Source organism: Ictidomys tridecemlineatus, chromosome 3, assembly GCF_052094955.1.
Source record: "Ictidomys tridecemlineatus isolate mIctTri1 chromosome 3, mIctTri1.hap1, whole genome shotgun sequence".
In the NCBI taxonomy this organism is placed as follows: domain Eukaryota; kingdom Metazoa; phylum Chordata; class Mammalia; order Rodentia; family Sciuridae; genus Ictidomys; species Ictidomys tridecemlineatus.
In genome coordinates, this window is record NC_135479.1 from 101,163,017 (window position 1) to 101,190,670 (window position 27,654).

Here is a 27,654-nt window from a genome sequence, read left to right on the forward strand (position 1 = left end):
TAATCAAAACGGGAAAAAGAAAGAGACGATGATGCGCCATGCTGTGATAATTGAGCGTTTTACGTCACCAGCTGCACATGGGGACAAACATTCCCACAGATCAAATCTACCACCACCACCACCACACGTGTCCAAGGAGAGACAGAAGGAAGGTGGCACTCCAAGATGCCATGGAGCTGTCCTAGCCCATCACAGACGGCGACACATCTCCCTACCCACACTCCCTGCTCCTACATCTGAAATCAGTCAGCAGGTTGTGACCTTGTAAATGTGCCTTGTGCCCCTGGAAAGTCCTCCTCTCCCTCTGCTCTCTTCCAAGCCTCAGGCTCAGCACAAATTCCTTCCCTGTGCCTTTTCATTAGCAGGATGAGTGTTTTAGAACGCCTCATTACCCACAAATTATCTCTCATTAAAAATAAAAGAAAGAAAACCAGGATATGGTTAAAATTAGGTTCCTCTGAAACAGTTTCAAAAATCCTGCACACTGAATTTAATTAGGTAATAAATACTTGAAGTGTCCTCCATCTTTAAGATAACCACAATTGAGGGATGCAGGAACGTCTGTCTAGTGAGCAGGACCCCGTCTAAATGTCTAAATGAAAACCACAGCCACGGAGAGGGGACAGTAGACAAACATGACTTTGATATTGGGTCACCAAGGAGAGAGGTGCTACAGATGCCTGAAGGGACATTGCCCAAGTTGGACTTGGACTCTGATTTACCCCCTGAGCAGCTGAGATGATGGGTGTGTGCCGCTGCACCTGGCTCAAATATGGTTTTGAAGCCAAGATCACTGTAGTCATCTTCTCTGTTGCATCTCCACAGCTTTCATGTAGAATGAGGTCTGCCAAAGTCCCTCTTCCCCACCCACCACTGTCCCTTCCTTCAGAGCCGTGATGGGCTGACTCTACCTCCCCTACCAGGCTGAGCAATGTAAGAGCTCCAACATAGGTTAGCAATAGTACAACCCTCCAAGAGCCATCCCAAGAAACCCAAGGCAGGCTTGTGACTCTGGGCACGTTGCTCTTATTGAAAAGTAGTAAATGATTAATAGGAAGCATCCAGTCTGTAGGTCACTCTGACTTCACAGGGGTCCAGCATAACTCTGTTTGCCAGAGACATTAAAAAATGAGACTTATATTCTCTTGGATGTCCAACTTTTTTCAAAATCTTTGAGGTTGGCCTTCAGTTTAAGGAGGAAATCGCTAGTGTACTTAGGCATGAAGCTTCTAGAGGGTGATATTTTCCAGTCCTAATTACTTGATAAGATCAAAGCCAGTGGAGGGGGAGGGGGTTAGCCCATGGAGAAAAACCTGCCTGGTTTGCCTCAGGCCTGGGGTTCTTTACCCAGCACCACTGTAAAAAGAAAATCAAAGAAACCCAGAGCTTTTAACCATTTTTGTGGCCTTCAAGAATTCACAATCTTCATCAAATCAAGTCAGTCTTTTCTGTAGCCAAAGGAAGCGCTCTGTGGTCCCATCTCCCCATGGGCTGAATGTCTACCTGCTCTTCTTTGTTACTGTTCTGGGGACTCTGTCTGCTGTTGTTCCCAGAGCTAGAACTCTCAGAGCCTCAGAGCTAGCAAAGCTCTTTATCTGAGCAAACTTTGACAAGGAGGACATAGACGCAGGCTGGCACAATATCCTCTTATCATTAGGCGAAGCTCCAAATGATAAGCTTCAAGGCCAAGCGAGAAATGTTCATTGCTTCCTGAGGAAACAAATAAGGTTACAGAACAGACAGCTTCATTTTTTTGTTAGTCGTGTGTATTTAAGGTAACACATGATTTGTCTCCAGTGCTTCATAATACTTAGCCACCCGAAAGAGAATAATCTGTCCTTTGAAAGAGGAGGGACTGGAATCTGGGCTGTGATTCACTGTCTCGGGTCAGCAGAACATCAAGAAGATTTCTAATCAATATCAGACGAGATGAAGGAGTCTGAAGGCTGGAGACTCCTTTGCTCCTCACTATTGTTCTTTGAATATCAAGATGCAACCCGTTCCTCACCTCAAGAATGGTGATTCCTGTTGGGAGTGGAGGCACATTCCAGCTCACTCAGGGGCATCCTGCCCAGAAAGGAAGCTGGCTGCCAGCCCCGGGTCACCCCTTTGAGGGCCCTCTTCAAAGCGAGAGGCCTGAGGGAGAAGAGAAGTGTCCGCATCGTTGCTGCCCTGTGTGCACAAAAGGCCCTCTGCCCCAGACATCTCAGCGACGGCTCCTGCCACTGCTTCCAGGGTTCAGAACACCAGCTTCCTGGAGGCCTCCTGCACCCCTTGCAGAGAGCCGAGACCCTCCCCACAATGCTCTCTCCCTCCCGTCTGCTTTCCTCCAAAGCACTTATTACCGGTTGGCAAACTATATGATGTGTGCTTCTCATGTGTTCTCTGTGTTCCCTGCCTCATGAAAAACTACCCAAAGGGTTTTTGTTTTGTTTTGTTTTCTTTTCCCTAGAAAAATCTGCCATAGGCAGAGACAGATATGATACTCAGGAAGGACTTAAACAAAGATTGAATTTATAAAGAATCTACCATGGGACTCTCATTGACCTTAAAGCCAGGCCTTCAGAGCTGTCCAGCAATGGCAGCTTTCTCTGTTATTCATGTGGGCCTGAACTCATTTTCAATAAAATCACAGGTTCTTTTTCAAAACACGGATTTGCTGCATATTTGCCACAATCCAAACGCTTGGAAACAGTTTACTAGACAAGTTGTTTCCAGGGTGAAGAAGGTGGCTCTCAAACAGATGGATATGCCTTCAAAGAGTATCGCGGGGGAAAAGGAGACCTTGACCTCCCTATGGTTGAATTCAATGTAAGCAAATCATCCAATCTACAAATATGAGAGAACACATCTTCTGCACCATCCAAATAAATGGTAAATAAGTTCAGGTATCAATTTAAGACTTATTCAACTATTTTAGGTTGATAGTAATCAAGATATGTAGGTTAGTACATATTTTACCCCAGAATTTTTTAAAAATCTTGGAATTATAAGTTAGAGTTTGCCTATGTCAAGAAGTACAAACTGACATTCTAATAACTGTGTTCACTGGAGTCCTGCCCTGGGGGAAGTCCAGCTACTCTTTGGTAGACACATATTCTGGGATTCTTGTCCTAAGCAGAATGGCTGGTTCAGAGGCACGTTACTCTGAGAAGCCTCAACACGTGCAGGAAGTGAAGGGCCTGCCTTCCAGTTGGCATCCACTGCTAACTAACTACTGCATGTGGCCATGTCCAGCCTGCCTTCTCAAGGACTCGGTTTCCTCCCAGTGAAGAGAGGACGTTCGATCAGACCATTACTGGAGCATGCAGTGAGGGATCATTTAGTCTTACAGCTCTGGATCATAGAAGAAATAAGTTCTAACATAACCTGTTGGTTGTTAGATATGAAGATTCTGTTAGTGATCTTTCCAATCCCATGTTTTATACTAATTTACCCACTCCCCACAAAAAAATAATAAATTAAGCTTCTGTTTATAGAGCAAGACAAAGGATATTATCCGAAATTTTAAAGCGTGTCAAAAGTAAATACCTAAATAGTCTATCCACTAAGTTGAGATAGCCCACTTGTCTGAGCACAGAAAGACTTGCACGAGGCCTGGATTTGCACTGATATGTGATTAGCAGCATTGTTGAAGCAATATTTAGTAATATGTAATATCCAGTGGATTGAAACCATTAGAAAATGCTGGAGAGGCAGCTCAGTGGGAAAGTCTGCACAAAGCCCTGGATTTGCTTCCCAACACTGCAAAGGGGGGAAGTCAGCAGGTAGATCTTTTCAAGTTATTACAAACATACCTGTAAAATACAAATTCCAGCGTCAAGCTTAATAGGGACACGAATTGGCCAAGAAGATGATCTCTGGCTTCTAGCCTCCTTCTAGGCAGAAGAAGGGAAGGGGATGGACAAAGAGGAGGGGAAGAGAAAGGTGAAAGTGAGAAGTGAAAGAAAAGATACATTATAGAACCTGTAGAGAAAGCATCAAGACTCACATGACTCCCACAGGACAGAGTTGAGGAGATTGAAGAGCCAGAACAGTAAGAGGGCTGCAGACTGTAAGAGGGCTGCTAGAAATAGAAAGAGGATTGTACATTGCTGGTGGGACTGCAAATTGGTGCGGCCAATTTGGAAAGCAGTATGGAGATTCCTGGGAAAGCTGGGAATGGAACCACCATTTGACCCAGCTATTGCCCTTCTCGGACTATTCCCTGAAGACCTTAAAAGAGCGTACTATAGGGATAATGCCACATTGATATTCATAACAGCACAATTCACAATAGCTAGACTGTGGAACCAACCCAGATGCCCTTCAATAGATTAATGGATAAAAAAATGTGGCATTTATATACAATGGAGTATTACATAGCACTAAAAAATGACAAAATCATGGAATTTGCAGGGAAATGGATGGCATTAGAGCAGATTCTGCTAAGTGAAGCTAGCCAATCCCTAAAAACAAATGCCAAATGTCTTCTTTGATATAATGAGAGCAACTAAGAACAGAGCAGGGAGGAAGAGCAGGAGGAAAAGATTAACATTAAACAGAGACATGAGGTGGGAGGGAAAGGGAGAGAAAAGGGAAATTGCATGGAAATGGAAGGAGACCCTCATTGTTATACAAAATTACATATAAGAGGTTGTGAGGGGAATGGGAAAAAAACAAGGAGAGAAATGAATTACAGTAGATGGGGTAGAGAGAGAAGATGGGAGGGGAGGGGAGGGGGGATAGTAGAGGATAGGAAAGGTAGCAGAATACAACAGTTACTAATAGGGCATTATGTAAAAATGTGGATGTGTAACCGATGTGATTCTGCAATCTGTATTTGGGGTAAAAATGGGAGTTCATAACCCACTTGAATCTAATGTATGAAATATGATATGTCAAGAGCTTTTTAATGTTTTGAACAACCAATAAAAAATAAAAATTATATATAATGTAAGAGAGTGGATATAATTTTTTCAAAGAAATATAACAGCAGAATGTTTAGCAAAAAAAATGAAAACCTTCTAAGATGAAGGCTTGAAAATGGTCCTGAAAGACAAAAGCCTACCCAGTTCTTAGACAAAATTGGCCATAAAAAAATGGTTAATTTTTTCCTAAATTAATCTACACATCTAAAGTTATCCCCAAAAAAGTAAAACCTAGTTTCTTTGATTTGTTTGTTTTGCTTTTGGTGTTTTTTTTAAATCAACAGACCAATTCCAAAATTCATATGAAGAAATTAACAAACAGTAATTTTCCTATAAATCCTAATATTTAGTTCAGCCCCTTGACCTCCAACCCTCTGTGAGTTAAACAAGATTCATCAAGCAAATATCCACAGAAAATCTAGCAAAAGTCACACATTGGCTATAGTGGCTCATTTCAGTAATATTTCAATTTTCCTGCAAATAGAGAATCTGGCAAATAAGAAGTCTGGAACCTGGCCTGATGCAGCCTGCAATCCCAGCTATGTGGTTGGCTAAGACAGGAAGATTGCAAACTCAAAGCCATCCAGTACACACACACACACACACACACACACACACACACACACACACATACACACACATGAGTGCACGCACGCACACACATATATAAATATGTGTGTATGTATATAACTATATGCGCCAAAAATTGTGGTGTAAAATTTGCTGCTCTTAGTAAGTGCTTTTAAACATAAAAGGTCACAGGCTTCTGAAGCAATCCACAATTAAGAGAAAAGTTATCAATTTTTCAGTAAGAGTTTCAATGTCCAACGGTGTCACCACAACAGTGTCAAGACTCTCTAACACTCATGTGAGCCCAATCCTCTCCAATGTTGCAGAAGTCTTTACAAAGTCCCTCTCCCTGGGACCATCAGTAGAGGCTAGGGGTTAGTCTGCCCCAAGAGTAAGGCCATCTGGAAGGGGACACTGCCCAATGCCCCAGAGCCAATGCCCCTTGGTGGTGATCAAGGACATCTGGCTTAATTCCATCAACTAATAGTGTTGATTCTTGCATCTCATTAAGAAAGGCATTGATAGCAGAAGAAAAACTGTTACCGAGGCTGAATAAAAACCACAGGCGCGCTATGAAACTGAGTTTAAATGGGCATTTCATAAAAAGATGAAAGTCCGCTTTCTGTTTGCTAATGAAATTTCATGCTGCTGCTATACAGCATAGAACTAAGCGAGAAATTCCAGGCCCACAGTAAACTATTAGTCTGGTGAGGCCCCACCAGACAAAGGACAAAAAGGATTTTAAGAAGCTTGTGATAGCATCATGAATTAATCCTAAAAACACACTTATGTTCAAACTTTCCATGAGAGCTAAAACCTTAGGGGGGAAATATATCCAGGAAAGGAGAGCAGGTAATAATTTTTTAATTGGGCGAAGTCTGTTTGTTCTAGGCAAGGTCCCAACTCGTCCTTGGCATAACTCTCGAGAGAAAAAAGAAATACACGAAGACACTAAATGATCAAAGAGAAGCAGAGTAAAAATAAATAAATAAACTATTATTTTTTGGAGACAGATAAAACTGATTTTTTTCCTCTGAAAGATATTAAGAGGCAAATTAACTGTAATGACCCTTTTGGGAAACATGATTAACCCAATAACATAGTCAGCAGAGAAGTAATAGGCCTGTGGAAGTGATTAAATAATATTGAATAATGATGAAAAATGACAATTTATCTACACTTTTTTTCCCTAAGGACGCACCAAGGAAAATAAATGTTCTGTCATCAACAAAGGAGATTTGTTTTTTTATAAGTTATTTTGGCACACTGTAAGTAAATCACATTACATTTTACAAGCATATATGTTCCAGAAAACATTAGCAGGAATGCTAAACCAAAATAATTTTAGAAACCTTTTATTATTCACCTTATTTATAGTTAGTGTTAGGGGAAGCAAATGGCCATGTATCTGGTAAAATGACAGTTTTATATTTTCAGCGAAATAAAAATAATGCAGACAATCAGAAAAACTATTATTTTTGAAATATTAACCTGCAAAAAAAGTATAAACTAATGCTACTCATTTTTCAGTATTGAATACACTTTGAGTTTTCTCCTCTTCTGAATGCCCATTTTCTGGCTTCTTTTCCTACTTTAATTTCTTTATTGTCATTCATGCAGTATCAAAGGATGAAGACAGTATGGTTTCGATATGAGTAGTCCCCTGAAAGCTAATGTGTGACAAAATGAAAAAGGCTTAGAGGTAAAAATGGTTGTGTTATGAGAGTCTTAACCAGTGTGCTCATCCCTGATAGGGACCTGGGTGGTCACCTAGGCAGCTGGGTGTGCCTGGAGGCTGGGTCATCAGGGGGTGCCTGTGGGTTACATACTGTGTCCCTCGAGAGTGGGGCTGTCTCTCTCTCTGCTTCCTGGTGCCATGTCCTGAGCTCCTTCCCTCCACCACACTTTTCTGCCATGATGTTCCGCCTTACCTTGGACCCAGAGCCATGGAGCCATCTGTCCATGGAATGAGACTACTGAAACCTTGAGCCAAAATAAACTTTCCCTCCTCTAAAATTGTTCTTGCCAGGTCTTTTGGTCACAGTGGCAAAAAAAAAAAAAGTGACTAAACAAGGACACAGCATACAAATATAAACACAATAAGGAGCTCACAGCACTGAGTGGCTATTTTAAGCCGGGTGCCTTTCATGTTAACCTTCACTTATCCATCCTTCCAGAGGAAAAAGTATCCTCTCCCACTTTATCATGTTATAAACAACTTTTTTCCTAGGGTATAAGATATTTTATTGAACTTACATTTTGCATCTCTTTCTCTACTAGTCTAACCTCCTTGAAAGTGGGACCATTGTACATTGTTGTATCTCTAGGGACCAGCCCAATACCTGAGTGGAACCAATGGTGTCAACTCATTGAATTTGTGGCACTAATGTGCCTTTCTTAAAGATCCAGTGGCGAATGCTTTGACTTGAAGGGCATCTGGTCTTCTGTTACAGCCACCCAACTTTGCCATATGTCATCAAAGCAACCACAGGCATTAAGTAAAGTAATGGGCTGTCTCTGTTCTAATAAAACTCTGCCTACAGACAGGCAGGCCACTCCTGGGCAGTTTCCCAAACCGTGCTACAGAAGGTGGCTGTGGCCTGTGAGTAGGCATAAACACAGACTGGAGAGCCAAGGGAGAGTCTGAACACACCGCAGCTCGTGGGAGGAGTATTTGCTCATTCAGGGAGACCATGAAATACGTCTTCTAGCTTTTAAATTTTACATAACTGGACCAGGGAGTAAATGTCTTCTTGCAACTGGTGTTATTGAGAAATACCATGTGGATGCCCCAGCCTGACCATAACTCATCCCTTTTCCTACTGAGAGACATTTAGATTGTTTTTCAACGTTTGACTATCAAACAGTGCTGCAGCTGTCTTATATAAATTCCCTTGAACCTGGCTATGTTTTCTCCTAGAAATGAAATCACAAAGTCATTGAATATTAGCAGATTCAACTTCACTGGATAGTTCCTGAGACAGGCAGAAGTCCACATCCTGACTCTGCAACTGTGAGCAGTAATGTTGTACACAACAGGGAACTAAAGTCATAGGTGGGATTAAGCTTGCTTATCGGTTGACCTGATCACCCACATAGACCCGTTAGGGAGTAGTTAGTAATGACCAGCAAAATGCATGGCAAGGTCATAGGCTCTCTTTAAGTCACTTTCAGAGTCTTCTTCCAACTACTTGGTGGCCATTAATTTGTAGAGAAGAAACAAGCAAAAGGAGTTAATTGGGGAAATACATCAAAATAAAAGTATTAATGGGATTGCCTCTTGACAGGCTCCATCGAGGTGGATATGAAGTTAGGAGTTTCGGCTGTAGGTGTCTCCATGTGTCTGGGAAGGGAGATTCCTTTAGCAGTACAGGTGCACCAAGGTAACATCTGACCAGTTACTGTCCCCAAAGCCCACATTAACATGGAATTGACTTGTAGATGAAGCCCCCCTGCATAGAGTGGCCACCATGACAATTCTGGAAAGGACCAACTAATGTCAAAAAGTCTGCTCTCTAATGTGAAGGAGGACAAAGAGTAAGAAGTTCTCAAGGTGAATGTCAAACAATAATCAATGTGGAAGCAGCTCTGTCCCCCTTGTCATTCTCTGCCTAGAGACGACCCACTCCATCTCTTGGGAATGCTCTCTGCTTGAGCCCTGCCCTGCTTTATTTTCCTCTCACTTCACCTCCCCTTCACTTTCACTTATAATAAAATCGTCTTGGGTGATTTTCAGTGTCTGAATTTAAATTTTCTTTCATTGGAACAAAAGGATGGAGGTTTAAAGTTTCAGCTCCCCACTGTCCTGAGACAGGCCCAGTGCAATCATAAAGGTCCCTAAAGCACAGAGACAGAAGATGAAGAACCAGGGAGACAGCAGCACAGAAAGCACTCCACTTGATGGTGCTCTTGGCCACTGGAAGAAAAGAGCCACCAGCCAGGGGATGCAGGAAGCCTTGCCCACTGGTAAGAAGGGTAAGGGACACTCCAGAGAGCTTCCAAGAGCAGTGTAGGCTCTGGACACTTTGGTATTAACCCAGAGTCCCATTTCAAGAAGATGTTCCAGAATATTCTGGACTCCCTTGATGGCACTTGCTGTTTCAGAAAGCACCATTGTGCATGATAGCTGTCTTCTGAATGCTGTTCATATCCATGTACATTTCTGGTATGCCTTTTTTAAAAGTAGAGGATAGGAAAGGTAGCAGAATACAACAGTCACTAGTATGGCAATATGTAAAAACGTGGATGTGTAACCAATGTGATTCTGCAATCTGTATCGGGGTAAAAATGGGAGTTCATAACCCACCTGAATCAAATGTATGAAATACGATATGTCAAGAGCTTTGTAATGTTTTGAACAACCAATAATTTTTTAAAAAAATTTAAAAAGGAGGCTCTCAAGAGCTGGTATGGGAATCAGGGCAGTACACAGGATGCATGGTTTAAGAAGAACTGTATTCTAAGCTCCCAGCAGTTGACTTCTAGGATGAATTTTTGAAATACAATCAGTTTGGAAAGTGGGAACTGACCATACTAATGCAAGCTCAAATGAGTTGTTTCATGTGCTCTGTAATCCCAGCCATCTCCACCTGTAAATAGGCTTCTTTGTGACTTCCAAGATCATCTTCTCCATTTTAGTTAAACATCTATTTGACTTTAGTTGAGTGTAGATTAAGAAATAACTTCATAAAGATGGTTCAGTTCAGTGCATAGGAATTCCCTGGGTTGTTTGAATCATAAAAATTAAGTGGAATTATCATTTATGTGAATACAATTTTTCCAAAAAAGTAGGAAATGGGTTGAATAGTTTTCTGCAATTTAAGAACTCTCAGGAGTTATTGAAGAAAAAGTCTAACTTTGAAGAATAGAAGGAAACACCTCTTGCCCTGTAGAAGTACAAAGGATGAAAAGTTGCTGCCCACGGTGGTGCTGATTTCCTCATACAGCCTCCGAAGTAAACAACCACAGGAACAGGTGCTGCGCCCCTCCCCTGACTCAGGCAATGGCAAGGCCCTACTGAGGTGGATGGCGCAAGGCGTCCATCCTCTGGAGGAGCGCAGTATGTTTCTGGGAATGGGCTGATTTGTTTTTGTATTCCTTTAATAAGTATAGTTGCGATTTCTCATATGACCATTAAGTATGAAGGAAAAATCATGACTTTCCCAATTAATGCAACTACTTCTAAAGCATAGATCTGTTTGCTCTAAATGCAATGATTCAGCTGTGGAGTGTAAATTGTTAATGTCTAAAGAAAAACTCCCTGTATTCCTGTCAAGGAAGTTTTTGAGAAATTAAATTAAAATCTAGAGAAGAAAAATTAATGTTAAGAAGATAGATTAGTGTTTAATACTGGGCAACTTGTTCTTGTTCCTGTGCACAATGGTTTGTGCTCTTACTTTTGTTTGATTAAAAGTAATAACAAGTCAACCACTTGCCATAACCATGGCACCGGTTCCAGTCAGTAAGTCAAGAAAGAATAGTCAAGGTATAGGCCAATAGTTTGGGACATTTGTAACTATTACTAAAAGTTAACTAAGCAGAAACAGCTCAAAGCAAAACTCGAACTGAAAGTACAAATGCTTGCTTATGCTTAAGCCAAGATACATTCTTCTATTCTAATTGTAACTACGTAATATTTTGTTTCTTTGAATAATGATTCCTGTTTTGTAACCACAAAGTACTGTAAGCCTGCCAAAATGAAAAGTATATATGATCAACTTCACAAGTAAAGATTGGGATCAACACCTTCACTTTGGTGTCTGTGTTGTTTCTCCACCCCCTCTTTCGCCGACTCCTCACCATCCGTTCGTCTCCTGAGACCCCCTGTTGGAGCTGGTCTCCGACAAACAGGAAAATTAAATGGTCTTACAATTCAATAGACACAATTCCTCAGTAAACACCTTGACAAAAGAAGCGGTGCAAATGTTTGGACTCAAAGTCATGGACTGATTTTCCTCCCTTCAGAAAATTTGAGATAGCAAAGAAAGCAGAATCTGTCTACTTCTAGAAACACTGCTAAAAAGTGTTAATTTCAAAGTGCCTCTTTGAAAATCACCGCAGAACAAAAATATTCCAAGAACATTTTGTAATATTAATACAATTATACTTTGTGCAGCTTTTTGCAAAAACTGATCAAATACATAAATGGTATAGGAGATGCTTGAACTATTACTCTTTGAATGTGTTTATCAGTACATACTAGTTTTACCTAATAATGGGTTCATTTGGACACAATCATCCATGCATGGAACATAACTCATTCCACTTCAGTCCCCAGTACTTCCTCATTCTCTCCCCTCCTCCCTCCACCTACACCCCTTCATCTACTCTACTGATCTTTCTTCTACTTACTTTTTGTTTTTCTTTTGTTAATTGGTGTTTATAGCCTTCAGCTAACAGCCATCTCTCTATAGTTTCGTTCTAGGTGGATTACTGAGACAACCCATTTCAGAGGCATCCCCTGTGATTTTATTTGTTTCTATCTGAGGGTTGGGAGAAGCTGTGCTGATTTAATCTCCTCTAGGGAGGCTAGATGGCTATGGACTCTCCAGAAGGGCTGCCCTGCCTGGCATAGCTCTCTGCCCACAGTTTGGGATCACTTGTGGGCATCCCTACACTGTCTTTACTGCTTCTGTCCATTTTAATTGAGATGCTTTACTTTCCAGTTATTGTTAAGTAAGATTATGGGCTTTTCCTTTCCCTTTTTCTCTCTTTTTTTTACCCACCCTGGTCAGAGTTCAGGATCAAGGAATTCTGTCCTCCTCTTCTGCCCCAGAAACCAAATTCCAAGTCCCCCCAACACTCAAACTGTCCAGTATTGAGTTTCATGGTATTTACTGTGTCACTCCCTTTTCTGGTCAGCTATTCTTTCACTGCTTCATTGCTGGGATGCATGGGAGTCGAGGGCTGCTACCTGAATCCACTCGCCATCTTGACAGTTCTTCAAGTACTAGCCATGGATATCAGAAAAAATGTCCACTTCTCTTGGAGCCATGTCTGAAGCCTAGAAAAGATATTCTTTACCTGAAGAAAAACACTGACATTACTAAATGTCAAATGGCAAAACAGTTGATGACATTTAGAGGTGAACCAATCTGGTTTCAGCTGATTTCTCAACATAGACTCTAAAAGCCAAGAGGGCTTAGAATAATATATACCAATCTCTGAAAGAAAATGGATGCCAACCGAGAATACTATACCTAGAAAAATTAAGCTTCAGAATTGAAGATGAAGAAAAAAAAACTTTCATGATAAACAGAAGCTAAAAGAATTCATAACTGGAAAGACTGTACTATAAAATATACTCAATGAAATATTTCATAAAGAAGAAATGAAAACCACCAGCACAGGGAGGAATTACACTAGAAAAATAGTCAATTAAAGTAGAATCAAGTCTTATTTAAACACTGGAAATAAATCAAAATGGAAGGGAATAAAAATCTTCTCTTAATCATAACATTGAATATAAATGGTCTAAACTCTGTAATCAAAGGACATAAGTTGGCAGATTGTTTTAAAAAATAAGACCACAAAATATGCTATCTGCAAGAGACTCATTTAACAGGCAAACACATTCCCAGACTGAAGGTCAAAGAATGGGGGTGGTAAAAAACAAAAACAAAACAAAAACATACCATTTACATGGGACTCATAAACAAGCAGGGATAGCTATTCTCATATCAGATAAAGTAGATTTCCAGCAGAGACAAAGAAGGCACTTCATACTGGTTAAGGGAATCATACATCAACAAGATATAATGATCATAAATATTTATGCTCAAACAATTGAGCATCTACGTAGATCAAACAAACCCTTCCCAATATACACAATACAGTAGGATGGCTTTAACACCCCTCTCTCACCACTGGATAGATCATCCAGACAAACTAATAAAGACTTTACGGAACTAAAAGCTATGATTAATAATACAAACCTAACAATATTCTACAAAATATTTCATCCACCAATGACTGAATATACTTTCTTCTTGGCAGAACATGTAACATTTTTTAAAACAGACCATATCTTAGGTCACAAAGCAAATCTTAGCAAGTACAAAACAAAATACCTTGCATTCTATCATATCATAATGGAATGAAATTAGAAATCAACAATAAAAACCAGAAACCACTCTAACACCTGGAGATTAAATAATACACATTTGAAGGATGAATAGATAACAGAATAAGTCAGGAATGAAATTTTAAAATGGAGAAAAACTGAAAAAATTTTCTTGAAAATCAGGAGGAAGATAAGGATTCCCACTCTCGCCACTTCTATTTAGCATAGTCCTTGAAACTCTAGCCAGAGCAATCAGGCAAGAGGAGGAAATCAAAAGGATACAACTAGGGGAAAAGGGGGATTAAATTATCTCTATTTGCTCATCTTTTGTTTAAAAGATCCAAAAAAATCCCCCAGGAGATTTCTAGAACTCATAAATGAATTCAGAAAAAAAGTAGGATACAAAATCAGAATCTACAAATCAATTTCTTTCCTGTATTCCAATAGTGAATCTGCTGAAAAAGAAATTAGGAAAACTTCCCATTCATAATGGCTTCAAAAAAAATGATAATAAAATATTTGGGAATCAATCTAACAAGAGAGGTAATGGACCTCTAAAATGAGAATTATAGAACACTAAAGAAATTGAAGAAGACCTTAGACAATGGAAAGACCTCCCATGTTCTTGGATAAACAGAATTAATTTTGTCAAAATGGTCATGCTACCCAAAGTGCTATACAGGTTCAATGCAATTTCCATAAAAATCCCAATGATATTCTTCGTAGAACTAGAAAAGGCAGTTATGAAATTCATTTGGAAAAGTAAGAAACCCAAAATAGCCAAATCAATTATAAGTTAGAAAAAGTTAAATAGGAAGCATCACAATTCCAGGCCTTAAATTATACTACAGAGCTATAGAAACAAAAACAACATGGTACTGGCACCAAAATAGGCATGAAGACCAATGGAAAAGAGTAGAACACAGAGAGACAAACCCACATAAATACAGTTATCTGGTACAAAGGTGTGTTAGAGAAAGGATAGCCTTCTTAATAAATGGTGCTAGGAAAACTGAAAATCCATATGTATCAGAATGAAATTTAACCTCATCTCTCATCCTGCATAAAAGTCAACTCCAAATGGATCAAAGACCTGGGAATTAGACCAGAAACTCTGTGTCTACTAGAGGAAAGTACAGGCTCAACACTCCAACATGTTGGTTCAAGAACCAACTTTCTCAACAAGACTCCTAAAGCACAACATGCAAAATAAAATATTGATAAGTGGGATGTATCAAATTAAAAGCTTCTTCACAGGAAAAAAATAAGAGCATGAAAGAGACAGCCCACAGAATGGGAGAAAATCTTTGCCACATGCTCCTCAGATAGAGCATCAATATCCAGAATATACAAAAAACTAACAGCTCAATCAATAAATAAGCATAAGCATTTTTTTTCAAAAGAATAAATACAAACATATGAAAACTGTTCAACATCTCTGTCAATTAGAGAAATGCAAATTATTACTCACTGAGATTCGATCTCACTCCAGTCAGAATGGCAATGATCAAGAATACAAGTAACAATAAACGTTGATGAGGATGTGGAGAGAAGGTGCAGTCATTCATTATTGGATTAAAAATTGGTGCAAACACTCTGGAAAGTAGTTTGGAGATTCCTCAGAAAATTTGTAATAGACTCACCATATGACTCAGCTATCTGACACTTAAGTATTTATCCAAAGAATTTTAAATCAGCATACTATGGTGGCACAGCCACATTGATGTATATGGCAGCTCAATTAACAATAGCCAAGCTATGGAACAAACTTAGGTTCCCTCTAACCAATGAATTGATAAAGAAAATGTGAGATATATATCTATATATATATAGATAGATAGATATAGATAGATAGATATAGATATATAGATATATATAGATAGATATAGATACACACACACACACACACACACACACACACACACACAATGGAGTGTTAGCCATAAAAAAGAATGACATCATGGCATTTGCCAGTAAATGGATGGAACTGGAGAATATCATGCTCAGTGAAACAAGCCAATCCCCAAAAGCCAAAGGTTGAACGTTTTCTCTGATATGGGGAAGCTAATCTAAAAAAGAGGGTTGGGATAAAAAAGAGAAGATCAGTGGAGTAGACACAGGGGAATAAAGGGAAGGGAGGAGGGATGGGAGAGGGAAAGACAGTGGAACAAATCTGACCTAACTTTCCTATGTACATATATGAATATACCACAGTGAATCTCACCATCATGTACCTCCATGATATATTATTTTAAAAAAAAACTATTAAAAAAAGAATGCAAGTGGCAACTTGTACTTAAGAGAATACATATGCAGTTTCCCCAGGGCTTCTGTGGATCTTAATCATTGAGCCAAGAATCTTCACCAAGGCTAATACATTTTCTTTCCATTCCACTATTAGCTCTTTGTGTGCCAAGATTTTAAACACCATGCCATTAGTTTAATAAGCTTTTTGAGGATGTATTCAAAATTCTATAACAAGTTCCTTCCTCACCCTTTCAGCCCCATCTCTGTAAGACATTGCTTCCACCTTGGAGCACCTTAACTATTATCTCGAGTTACCTTGGCTATTGCCACCACCACCTTTAGATGCAGTAGCACACACTGAGGGACACCAGAAGGACCTGGAAGCCCAACATCAAGGTGAGATACAGACACTCTGCACAGGTACTACAAGAATATAGGGCAGAAACTGTAATATCTCAGATCCACAGTGCAAGAAAGGAAGGCACATAGACAACATGAAAAAACAAGGGAGGAAAGTGCCCCAAACAAACCAGGACACTACAATAACAGGACCCATGGACAACGAAATTGATGAAACGTCAGAGAAGGAGTTCAGAGGGTTCATAATTAAAATGATCTATGAATTAAAGAATGACCCAAATGAGCAAATACATGCAAAATTGATCACTCCAATAAAGAGATAAGAGAGCAAATACAGGTAGCAAAAGATTACTTCAAGAGAGAGATAGAGAATCTGAAAAAAAAACCACCAGAAATCCTTAAAATGAAGGATACAATAAGTCAAATAAAAAACTCAATAGAAAGCATAATCAACAGACTAGATCACTTGGAAGAAAGAACATCATATAGTGAAGACAAAGTATACAATCTGGAAGATGAAGTTGATCACACAGCGAAGATAGTAAGAAACCATGAACAGAACATCCAAGACCTTAAACTACACTACAGAGCAATAGAAACAAAAACAACATAGTATTGGCACCCAAACAGACTGGTAGATCAGTGGTACAGAATAGAGGACATAGAGACTAACCCACAAAATTACAATTATCTTATATTAGACAAAGGTGCCAAAAACATGCATTGGAGAAAAGGTAGCCTCTTCAACAAATGGTGCTGGGAAAACTGGAAATCCATATGCAACAAAATGAAATTAAACCCCTCTCATTCATCATGCACAAAACTCAACTCAAAATGGATCAAGTACCTAGGGATAAAACTAGAGACCCTGCATCTAATAGAAGAAAAAGTAGGCCCTAATCTCCATCATATGGGAGTAGGCCCCAACTTCCTTAATAAGACTCCTTTGGTGCAAAAATTAAAATCAAGAATCATAAATGAGATGGCTTCAAACTAAAAAGTTTCTTCTCAGCAAAAGAAACAATCTGTGAGGTGAATAGAGAGCCTACATCTTGAGAGCAAATCTTTACCCTTCACACATAGGATAGAGCACTAATCTCTAGGGTATATAAAGAACCCTAAAAGCTAAGCACCAAAAATAAATAAATAACCCAATCAATAAATGGGCCAAGGACTTGAACAGACACTTCTCAGAAGAGGATATATGATCAATCAACAAATACATGAAAAAATGTTCATCATCTCCAGCAATTCGAGAAATGCAAATCAAAACCACTCTAAGATTTCATCTCACTCCAGTCAGAATGGCAGCTATTGTGAATACAAACAACAATAAGTGTTGGCGAGGATGTGGGGGAAAAGGTACACTCATACATTGCTGGTGGGACTGCAAACTGGTGCAACCAATATGGAAAGCAGTATGAAGATTTCTTGGAAAATTGGGTATTGAACCACCATTTGACCTAGCAATCCCTCTCCTTGGTCTATACCCAAAAAACTTAAAAACAGCATACTACAGGGACACAGCCACATCAATGTTTATAGCAGCACAATTCACAATAGATAAACTGTAGAACGAACCTAGATGCCCTTCCATAGGTGAATGGCTTAAAAAACGTGGCATATATACACAATGGAATTTTACTCAGCAATAAAAGAAACTAAAATCATGGAATTTTCAGATAAATGGATGGAGTTAAAGAAGATAATGGTAAGTGAAGTTAGCCAATCCCAAATAAAAAATGCTGAATATTTTCTCTGATATAAGGAGGCTGATTCATATTGGGGTAGGGAAGGGGAGCATGAGAGGAATAGAGGAGTCTGTATCACACTGGGCCACACCTAAGGGGCCTGAGTGAAACAGGGAACACCCATCAGTTCACATCCAAGGCTTTTTGTGGTGTGCCAAGATTTCTGCAAGCTCATGATGGCTGGGAGGACATACTGGGAGAACCTGAGATCTTGATGAAACGGTCCACATTTTCCTTACCAACTCATCTGTGGCTAGACACGTGGGGTGGGGTATATATACAGTGGGGTTTTATCCAGCCATGATGAAGGACAAAAGTAAGTCATTCGCAGGGAAAGGGATGGAACTGGAGAGCCTCATGTAAGTGAAGTGAGGCAGCCTGAGAGTGGTAGAGTATGTCTTCTCTGCTAGTCAGTCGGGGATGCTCACCAGCCAGCGGGGGAAGCTAGTGCGGGCAGAGAAGGGCATTGTGGATGTAAAAGCAAGACCAACAAGGTCAAGGAAGAGGATCAGGGGAAGGAAGGGAAAGGAACTGGGCAGGAAAATTGATCAGATTATTTTATATGCATGTATCAATAAGCTACAGTGAAATCCACCATTCTTGTGTAATTAAAATGCACCAATGAAAACAAAAATATTATAGAAAAAAAGAAGTGCATTCCAGGTGCGGGGGCCAAAGATAAGGAGTTGGACAATACAGACTGTTGTGAAAGAGCTGGGAAACATTCCCTGGAGAAAAGGATGGAGGGTGAGAAGGAAATCCCACAAGGGTTCCATTCACTTCCCAACTGCTGTTCAGGTCACCTGAGGCTCCACATGCGATCGGTTTTCCTACCTCCAGCCCATGTCTGAAACCGAAGGCCAGAGAGCTGCTGTTTCTCCAGTCCAGCTCTTGGTCAATTTGCTGATACTTCTTCTCCAGTTCGTTTCCAAATAATCAATCTTAAAATTCCTGAAAAAGGAAGGAGAGCAGGAGTCAGGTTAAACACAAGCGGCAAGCTAAATATATGACTTAAGCTGCTTTTCTACATGCAGCTAAAATTTCAGAGGTACAGTTTGTTATTATTGGGCGAGCACACATCATGTCAGGAGGTCTGAATAATTCTGGCAAGTAAGAAAGCTAATGGAAAGTTCCACTGGCTAGCGAGCATCCTTTAGAAAACACTCACGGAAGGTATCTGTTACAGAGGATAGAGAAATCCACGAGGAAAAAGAAACATTGAAAGACACTGTTTTTGTTCAGGTTGTATGCTCTTTTTCCCTTTCTCTTTACTTGCTGAAAGAAAACCACAGATTTCTTACTTAATAGGTCCATGAATCAAGACACTGGGCCTCTGCAGGCTCATGAATGTGCGCTCTGGCCACGTGGACTTAGGAGAAAGTTACTGCACGCTCACTCAAATGATGTGGGTAACAAATGGCCAGACTCAGTACTGCCGCAGTCTGGCTGGGCACAAATCATGAGCCACTGAAGCAGGAACAAACTTTATTTCTGAACTCCACCAGCACACTCCCCACACAGGCTCCCCTGAGAATTCTCCCCAGGAACAAGCAACCGGAAATATCCCTCCTCCAGCACTTCCCCAACCAATGGGAACTCTCGAGAGCTCAACTAGAACTCAACGGGAACTCCGCGGGAACTCCAGGAGAACTCGCTGGCGTCACCTCTCAACCACCACTTTTGGCAAAAATGCCATGAGTCATCCCGACTCGGCTGTGGCCCTCAACACAGTACTGCAAATTTTAGGAGCCTACAGTGAAATTTGGTAAGTTCTCAGTGAAAATATTAAAATATTCTTTTCAGATGTTACTTTATTACAAGAAATTTGAAGGATGATGCAGGCAAACCCTTAGCAGGGTGTTCTCATTGACAGGTTCTCTGTGCCCATCTGTGGATTTCCGCATATGAGAAGCCTCACTGGAAAACAGACTTTCAGTGGTTTTGCCCAACTTGTTTTATACAAATCCACCAAGAATCATTTAACATTCTCTTCTTTCTTTATAACCAACAAAGTTACAATTTAGCTGGGCAGACTATAGCCAGCAAAATAGATATCTAGCCAAGAAAGCCTTGATCACCTTGAAAAGATGCATGTTTCGTACTTACACACACCTTTGTGGGAGGAGTTCAGTTTCCATAATCCTTAAATCTGACCATCCTGTCATTCACAAAACACAATTCCTATTACAAAAATGATAATTAGGGGAAAATCTAAGAACATGTGAGTAGTGATCATATCTATGATCTCCTTCCACATAAAGCTCCTCTTTCTGCACCCATCACCTTGCTTGGTCCCTGCTGAGCTGCATCTTGTGCCATGCCCCTTTGAGCTCCATTCTAAGCACCCATCTTGGCCTAGATGCCAAGACAACTGGGGGTTATAAGCTGGTATTGGGCTCTGTATGGGGAAGGGGTTTCACACATCTGAGCGGCTGATTCACTGCTCTAATTCTCTTTCTGAGCCCACTGGATACCAGATACACAGCACAGCTTGCTGGCTACATTCCCAAGACATTCCTTTGCCATGTCCCCTACTCCACTGCCATCCTCTACTAGGCTGGGAATAAGGCCTCCTGGCCCAGGTCTCCTGCCACCATCACCTCACTTTGCACCAAGCAGCCAGAGGGCACTTTTGCAGCATGGGTGGGACCCTGTCCTCTTTCTGATCACAGATCTCCAGGAACGACCAGCTCCAGGTCAACTAACCTTCACACCCTGAACTGCACTCCGCCTGCCCCTGGGACTCTCGCTGTCCCTCCCGCCACTGTGCTCCCACTGTGCTGGCCTACATTCTTTCTTTTGGAGAAGATTAAGACAGAAGGATACATTATGAGATGGATTAAAACTGGCCAATTTGGGACATTTTGATACTATCTAACCTTGACTTCTTGGAGGGTCAGATGAAGAGCTCAGTTCATAACTGAATCCATTTTTAATTTTAGCCTTGTCTGTTGGGGCCTAGTGCAAGAGCTTTGAACAAAAGGATGATCTCCTGTAACCCCAGTGGCTCAGGAGGCTGAGGCAGGAGGATAGAAAGTTCAAAGCAGCCTCAGCCATTTGGTGATGCCCTAAGCAACTTAGCAAATCCTGTCTCAAAATAAAAAGCATTGGGGATGTGGTACAGTCGATAAGCACCCCTGGGTTCATTCACTGGTACCAAAAAATAAATTATAAAAATAAAATTGGGATGATGTGTGACTGCTTTTTGATTGAATTTTAAAAACAATTGTACCATAATTTTGAAAGCCATGGACTATACCCATCCCCATTCTGAAGATAAGCAGCCAAATTCAGCCTCCTGTGAAGCGAAATTCCAACAAACTTCACACACCTGTGTACATCATATGTGACAGTGTGTTGGGACTTTTTGTTATAGAAGTCACACATAAGTGCTTATAAGACTTACTGCAATGTTTATCTAAATCTTTCTGAAAACCTTTGAGAAACAGCCACAGACATTAGTAAACTGGATCCTCACAGAGTCTATATTTGCACATTGGCCTATTTAACAAAATTTCTTGGAAACCCCCTCCCCCATGATATTTGCAGCAATATTTGGGTCCTTTACACACACATGCAGAGGTGGAAAAACTGAAGTCAAGACACACACATTCCCAGTGAGGGTCAGGCAGGGCAATGCTCCCCCTTCACCTGCAGCTCTCTGTTGGTGACCCTGCTGCCTACACTGGTCCCCACATGCAGCTAGAGAGCTGTTGAGTGGCCCCAAGGACCGGAGGCTGTGGTGTGCTTTGTGGGGGAAACACCCCTGTTCCATGGATCAGGGGTGAGGCACTGTGCTGCAGCCACAGGTCCAGTGTCAACAAATCCAGTGTAGACTAAAGAAGGCGTCTTTATTTTTCTTTTTTTCCTTTTATTTGTTCTAATTAGTTATGCACGACAGCAGAGTGCACGTCAACTTGAACACAGCTTCTCATTCCTCTGGCTGTACACGACACAGTCATGCCATTCATGCAGTCATACACGCACACAGGGTATGTCCATCTAATGTTCCACCCTTCTCACCCCAAACCCCACTTCCCCTGACTCCCCTGGGTCCATCCCCAACTTCCCTGCATTATGGATCAGCACCGGCATATCAGAGAAAATTTGGCCTTTAGTGTTTTGGGATTGGCTTATTTCTCTCGGCATGAAGTTCTCCAACTCTGTCCATTTACCTGTAAATGAAAGATGGCGTCTTTAAGCAGAACAACCACGACAAAGTTAGATGTTGATCACAATACACAAGGGTAGCCACGAAAGCCTTGCAAGGCCTTTTTTCCCAACGGGAACGATGACATCGGTGCTCTCACTGACATTATGACACTCAACTAACGTTGATGATGAGAACTGTCAGCTTTTAAAGTTCTAAAGCCAAGAGAAAACAAAAGCACAGCTCATCTAACAGGCCTTGACAGCAAGCAAGGTTTTGAGGGCAGTTTAAAATACACACACAAATGCATACACGTCTATATGTCGTACGTGGGTGGGCGTGTATCTTCGAAGAATTGTTAAAGAAAGGAATCTTGGCAAAGGGGGAGGACGTTTTGAGCCTCATGAGTCGGCTCCTTTATTATCCCGAAGAGCATGTGAAAACTCAGAGGCCTAGAAGGTTAGCAGCTTGCTGGAGGCCACACAGATGCAACAAGAAGAATCCAGTTCCAGAGCCCATGTTCTTAGTGATGGCTCCTTCCTCCCCACCATAGGACCAGGAGGGGAGTAAGTCTGTGGAGAAGAGAAATGACAGGACCAGAGACAACCGTGAAGTCCTTGGTATGTGAACTCAAGCTTTTCCCTATGGCACCAACGAGAACCAGAGGAAGCCTCAACACAGGAGCAATAATAAGATTGTTGTTTTAAAAAGATACTCACTGGAGAAAAGATAGCCTATTCAACAATTGATGCTGGCAAAACTGGAAATCCATGTGTAGCAAAATTAAACCTCTATCTCTCACCCTGCACAAAAATCAACTCAAAGTGGATCAAAGACTCAGGCACTAGAACAGAGACCTTGTGCCTCATAGAAGAAAAAGTAGGCCCCAATATTCACCATGTTGGCCTAGGATCTGACTTCCTTAACAAGACTCCTAAAGCACAAGAAATAGAATCAAGAATTAATAAATGGGATGGATTCAAATTTAAAAGCTTCTTCTCAGCAAAGGAGAGAGCCTACAGATTGGGAGAAAATTTTTACCCCATGCACCTCTGATAAAGCATTAATCCCTAGGGTATATAAAGAACTAAAAAAATTAACAGCAAAAAACCAAATTACCCAATTAATAAAAGAAATAAGGAACTGAACACACACTTTACAGAAGAAAAAATACAATTTATCAACAAATATGAAAAAAGTGTCCAACATCTCTAACAATTAGAGAAATGCAAGTCAAAACTACTCTATGATTTCATCTCACTCCTGTCAGAATGGCAATCATCAAGAATACAGGCAGCAATAAATGCTGGCAAGGAAGTGGTGAAAATTGTACACTCATACACTACTGGTGGGACTGCAAATTGGTGCAACCACTCTGGAAAGCAGTATGGAGATTCCTCAGAAATCTGGGAATGAAACCACCATTTGACCCAGTTAACCCACTCTTCAGTTTATACCCAAAGGACTTAAAATCAGCATACTACAGTAATGCAGCCACATCAATGTTCATAGCAGCTCAATTCACAATAGCTAAACTATGGAACCAGCCTAGGTGTCCTTCAATAGATGAATAGATAAAGAAAATATGAAATATATACTCAATAGAATATTACTTAGCTTTAAAGAAGAGAGAAATTATGGCATTTTCCAGTAAATGGATGGAGTTGGAGAATATTATGCTAAGCAAAATAAGCCAATCCCAAAAAACCAAAGGCCAAATGTTTTCTCTAATATTCAGATACTAATTCACAATAAGGCGGTGGGCATTATTGTGAAGAATAGTGTTACCTTAGATTAGGTAGAGGGAAGTGAAGGGGGGAGAGGAGGGAATGTGGGGATAGGAGAGAGAGTAGAATGAAACAGACACTATTACTATAAGTATATATGTGACTGCATGACCAATATGATTCTGCAACATGTGCACTCAGAAGAATGAGAAGTTATATCCCATCTATGTATATCAAAGTGCATAAATGCATTCTATTGTCATGTATAACTAATTAATACAAATAAAAATTAATTTTAAAAGACATGAAATGACTTCAGGGAAGAAAATGGAATGGAGGGAAATAAGAAGTGGTTTTACTTTGATAAAAAAAAATTTCTCTTTAGGCACTTTACTTGAACACACAAGAACAGTTCCAACCACTCCAGAAAACCTCAGATATAAACTCCTTTGAGACAATCTCTGCTCAGCAGCTCAGTCAAGAAGCTGTTCCCCTGAGTTATCTCAGGATGCTGCCCCTAGAACAGTCAGAGAGGTTCCAGGTCACTTAGAACAGCAAAGAAGGGAAACGGAGAGTGAAGGTGCATCGGGGCCCAGGAGACCTGCAGGAGACCAGGCAGAGGACAGAGACATGGGAAGAAATGGGAAGGAGGAATACACACTGCGACTGGTGTGTAGATGTAATAAGCCATCCATGTGAGTGTGTTGAGCCCACCCAAACCAACTCTCATTGGAAATTAAAATATTATTATTTTTCTGTGGTCTCTGCTGGTATGGAAACTGTTCTGTTGGCCACACATGTAGCCTGGGGCCACTTGAATCACACTTTTCCAAAGGAACGTTCAGTTTCTTAGAGTCGGCACACAGGGATGGAGCACAGGAAATCGAATGGTGGATTGAGGCCAAATTTTGCATAAGCATGAAAGTAGAAACTATTAAGAGTCTGAAAAGATATATATTTTACTTTAAAATGCATAAAGGATTATCCAATTCATTGGATTCTCCACATGTAGTTAATAATATCAAATGTTTTATTACAGGGAAAACATCAGACTCAGCAGTCCTACTCTTGGGTTCCACACACCAAGCCACTTCTTAGGGGAGAAAAATCACAGTCGACATGCCTCTAGGCTGATTCCAGTTTTGCCATCCTTTTAAAGGTTGCCAGTTAAACTCCACTTACAAGAAATGGTTCCCAGGTTTTCACTTGATTGACAGCAATGCTCCTTAAGTGAGGACAGTGTGGACGTTCTAGATCCCACAGAAAGAACATCTATGAGGACACCAGTGGCCTCTTCTATGGAGGAAGAGTTTCCAAAGACTGTTGCTAACTGTCCCACAGGGACATGTGTCAGATCTTGGATTGAATCCCCCTGAGGTTCCTGCTCACATAAGCACAGAATTTTAGAGCTCATTTAGTTCAACATCTCACATTCCTGGGGTGTCCGCCACCAGTCCTGTGCTTACCGAAGTGCAAGTAGAGGATCCCATAATTTTATAACAACATATTGGCAGAAAGAATCACAAAGTTGTTGAGCTCAGATTCACACCTCTGATGAACATTATTCTGGATTTTAGCCTATATTTTAAACCTCAGAAAGTTCAAGCATCTTCTCCCTTGAAACACATTCCTTGGACAAAAGCAACCAACTCCTGTTTGGTAGATTGGTTTTTCTGAGACCATATTTGATTGACCTTCAAAATTAATTTAAGGGTCTGGGGATGTGGCTCAAGCGGTAACGCGCTCACCTGCCATGCACGGGGCGCTGGGTTCGATCCTCAGCACCACATAAAAATAAAATGAAGATGTTATGTCCACTGAAAACTGAAAAATAAATATTAAAAAATTCTCTCTCTCCTCTCTCTTTTTAAAAAAAAATTAATTTAAATAAAAGTGTTTGTACATATATGTGTATGGACTTCAATTCCAAATTCCATTTTTAAATATATTTATGCATAATTTTCAACTGTCAGACATAAATTAAAATTGGCTAAACTTTATTATATCTTCATTACTATTACTGGCTAGCCCTCTTAGGACTACCTCTGAAACACAAAATATTTTGGTTGGCTTTTTCTTTCACACTATATCAGAACTTCTGAAGTTTTTAATGTAGACTTGAGGCCAATAATTGGAAACATGGGTCACAAGAATATTGATGATAAGTCACATAGACTTGTGTGGATCTCTCACAGAATGTAGTGTAAAGGGAGCCAGGAGGGGAAATTCTTGTTTTCTGGTAAAGTCATTGAAAACTTTGAGATGTCTTTTCCATCTCCAAAATTTTGCCTGAACACGATTTCTTTCCTTGACATAGCACTTTCAATAATTGTTTTATTTTTAAAGTAATATGAACCCAATAGAAGAATGAGCCAAGAACATGAACAGACAAACAAAAGGAAATGACCTTTAAACGTCTGGAAAAAAAAATCAATTCCACGGTAATAAGAGAAATGTTCTTTAGTACTACAAGAAAAAGCCTTGACATTTTAACTATCAGTCTGGCACAGATTTAAGTTGGTTAGACAGTGTTTTAATGAAGAATACACATTGTGACCCAGAGTTGGCATTTTAGTCAGCTGTTTCACTGCTGGGATAAAGGACCCCGCCAGAACAACTGTAGAGGAGGAAAAGTTTATTTGGGGGCTCACAGTTTCAGGAGTCCTAGTCCACAGAAGGCCGGCTCCATTCCTTTGGGCTCCAGGTGAGGCTGAACTTCGTGGCAGGAAAGGGTGGTAGAGGAAAGCGGCTCACATCATGGTGACCAGGAGACAGAGATTCCACTCACCAGACACAAACTTATATCCCAAAGCTACGCCCCAATAACCACCTCCTCCAGCCACAGCCCACCCGCCTCTAGTTACCACTCAACTAATCCCATCAGGGATTGATTCATTGTTAGGCTAAAGCTATAGCCCAAAATCATTTCTCCTCCAAATCTTCTTGTACATAAAAATCTCCTGCAGTGAAATTCTACTTCCAGAAATTTTTCTTACAGAATCCCTATGACACATGCATAAAGACGTAAGCATGGAGTCATTTATTTATTGCAGTATGGCAGCATTAGAATACCACACACGACTGATAAGAAGGAGCTACAGGAAACGTCATGAAACCAACTCCACCTTATGTTAACTGGTGAGAAGAAGAGGCGATGCCCAAGTGCGCCACTGTGTGGGTAAGACGGTACAGCTGTGAACACCCATGTCGGGTGTGCAGCCCTGTGACACTTAGGAGCTGTAAACAGGGCTCAACCCTGCAGAGGGCTGCACGTGGGGGAGATCAGAAGGAAATGGGGATCACTCTTCACTGGGTTTTTTTTTTCATGCTGTTGGGATTCTTTTTTAAACCGTCTGCACTGGTATTGGTATTTTTAAAAATACAACATTTAACAACCAAAAATAGCATAAAAAATATCCTTAGGTAGTTGAAGTTGAATCAAAAATGCCAAAATGGTTGAACTTTAAAACTTTCAACTAGATCAAAATGGAATAAAACCATTTATAGAAAGCATGTTGTTGATCTTTTTTTTTAAGAGAGAAGAGAGAATTTTTTTAATATTTATTTTTCAGTTTTCAGCGGACATAACATCTTTATTTTATTTTTTATGTGGTGCTGAGGATCGAACCCAGTGCCCTGTGCATGCCAGGCAAATGCTTTACCACTTGAGCCACATCCCCAGCCTGCATGTTGTTGATCTTAAATTGCAACTTCATGATACTATAAATAATTGAAAATGATTTATTGCTTTGTCTACATGACAAATTATTTATTGCACTCCTACATGTTCCATCTCACTACCTGTTTCTCAGGGGCCTAATCCTATGAGGGAGAGGAAATCTCATTGGCACAAATCAGGCCTATTGTTCAGTCCTGG

General features: G+C 40.5%; 1 long non-coding RNA gene across 1 annotated transcript in view; it reads right to left on the reverse strand.

The window, feature by feature from the left end:
* The window catches only part of LOC144376302 (uncharacterized), a 34,434-nt gene extending 7,581 nt beyond the window's left edge, over positions 1-26,853 (reverse strand). The window contains exons 1-2 of the long non-coding RNA XR_013436605.1: positions 26,429-26,853; positions 18,735-18,851 (exon numbers count right to left, since the gene is read on the reverse strand). This is a non-coding gene — a long non-coding RNA (uncharacterized LOC144376302). The remainder of the gene's footprint in view (positions 1-18,734; positions 18,852-26,428) is intronic.
* Positions 26,854-27,654: the final 801 nt, after the last annotated feature.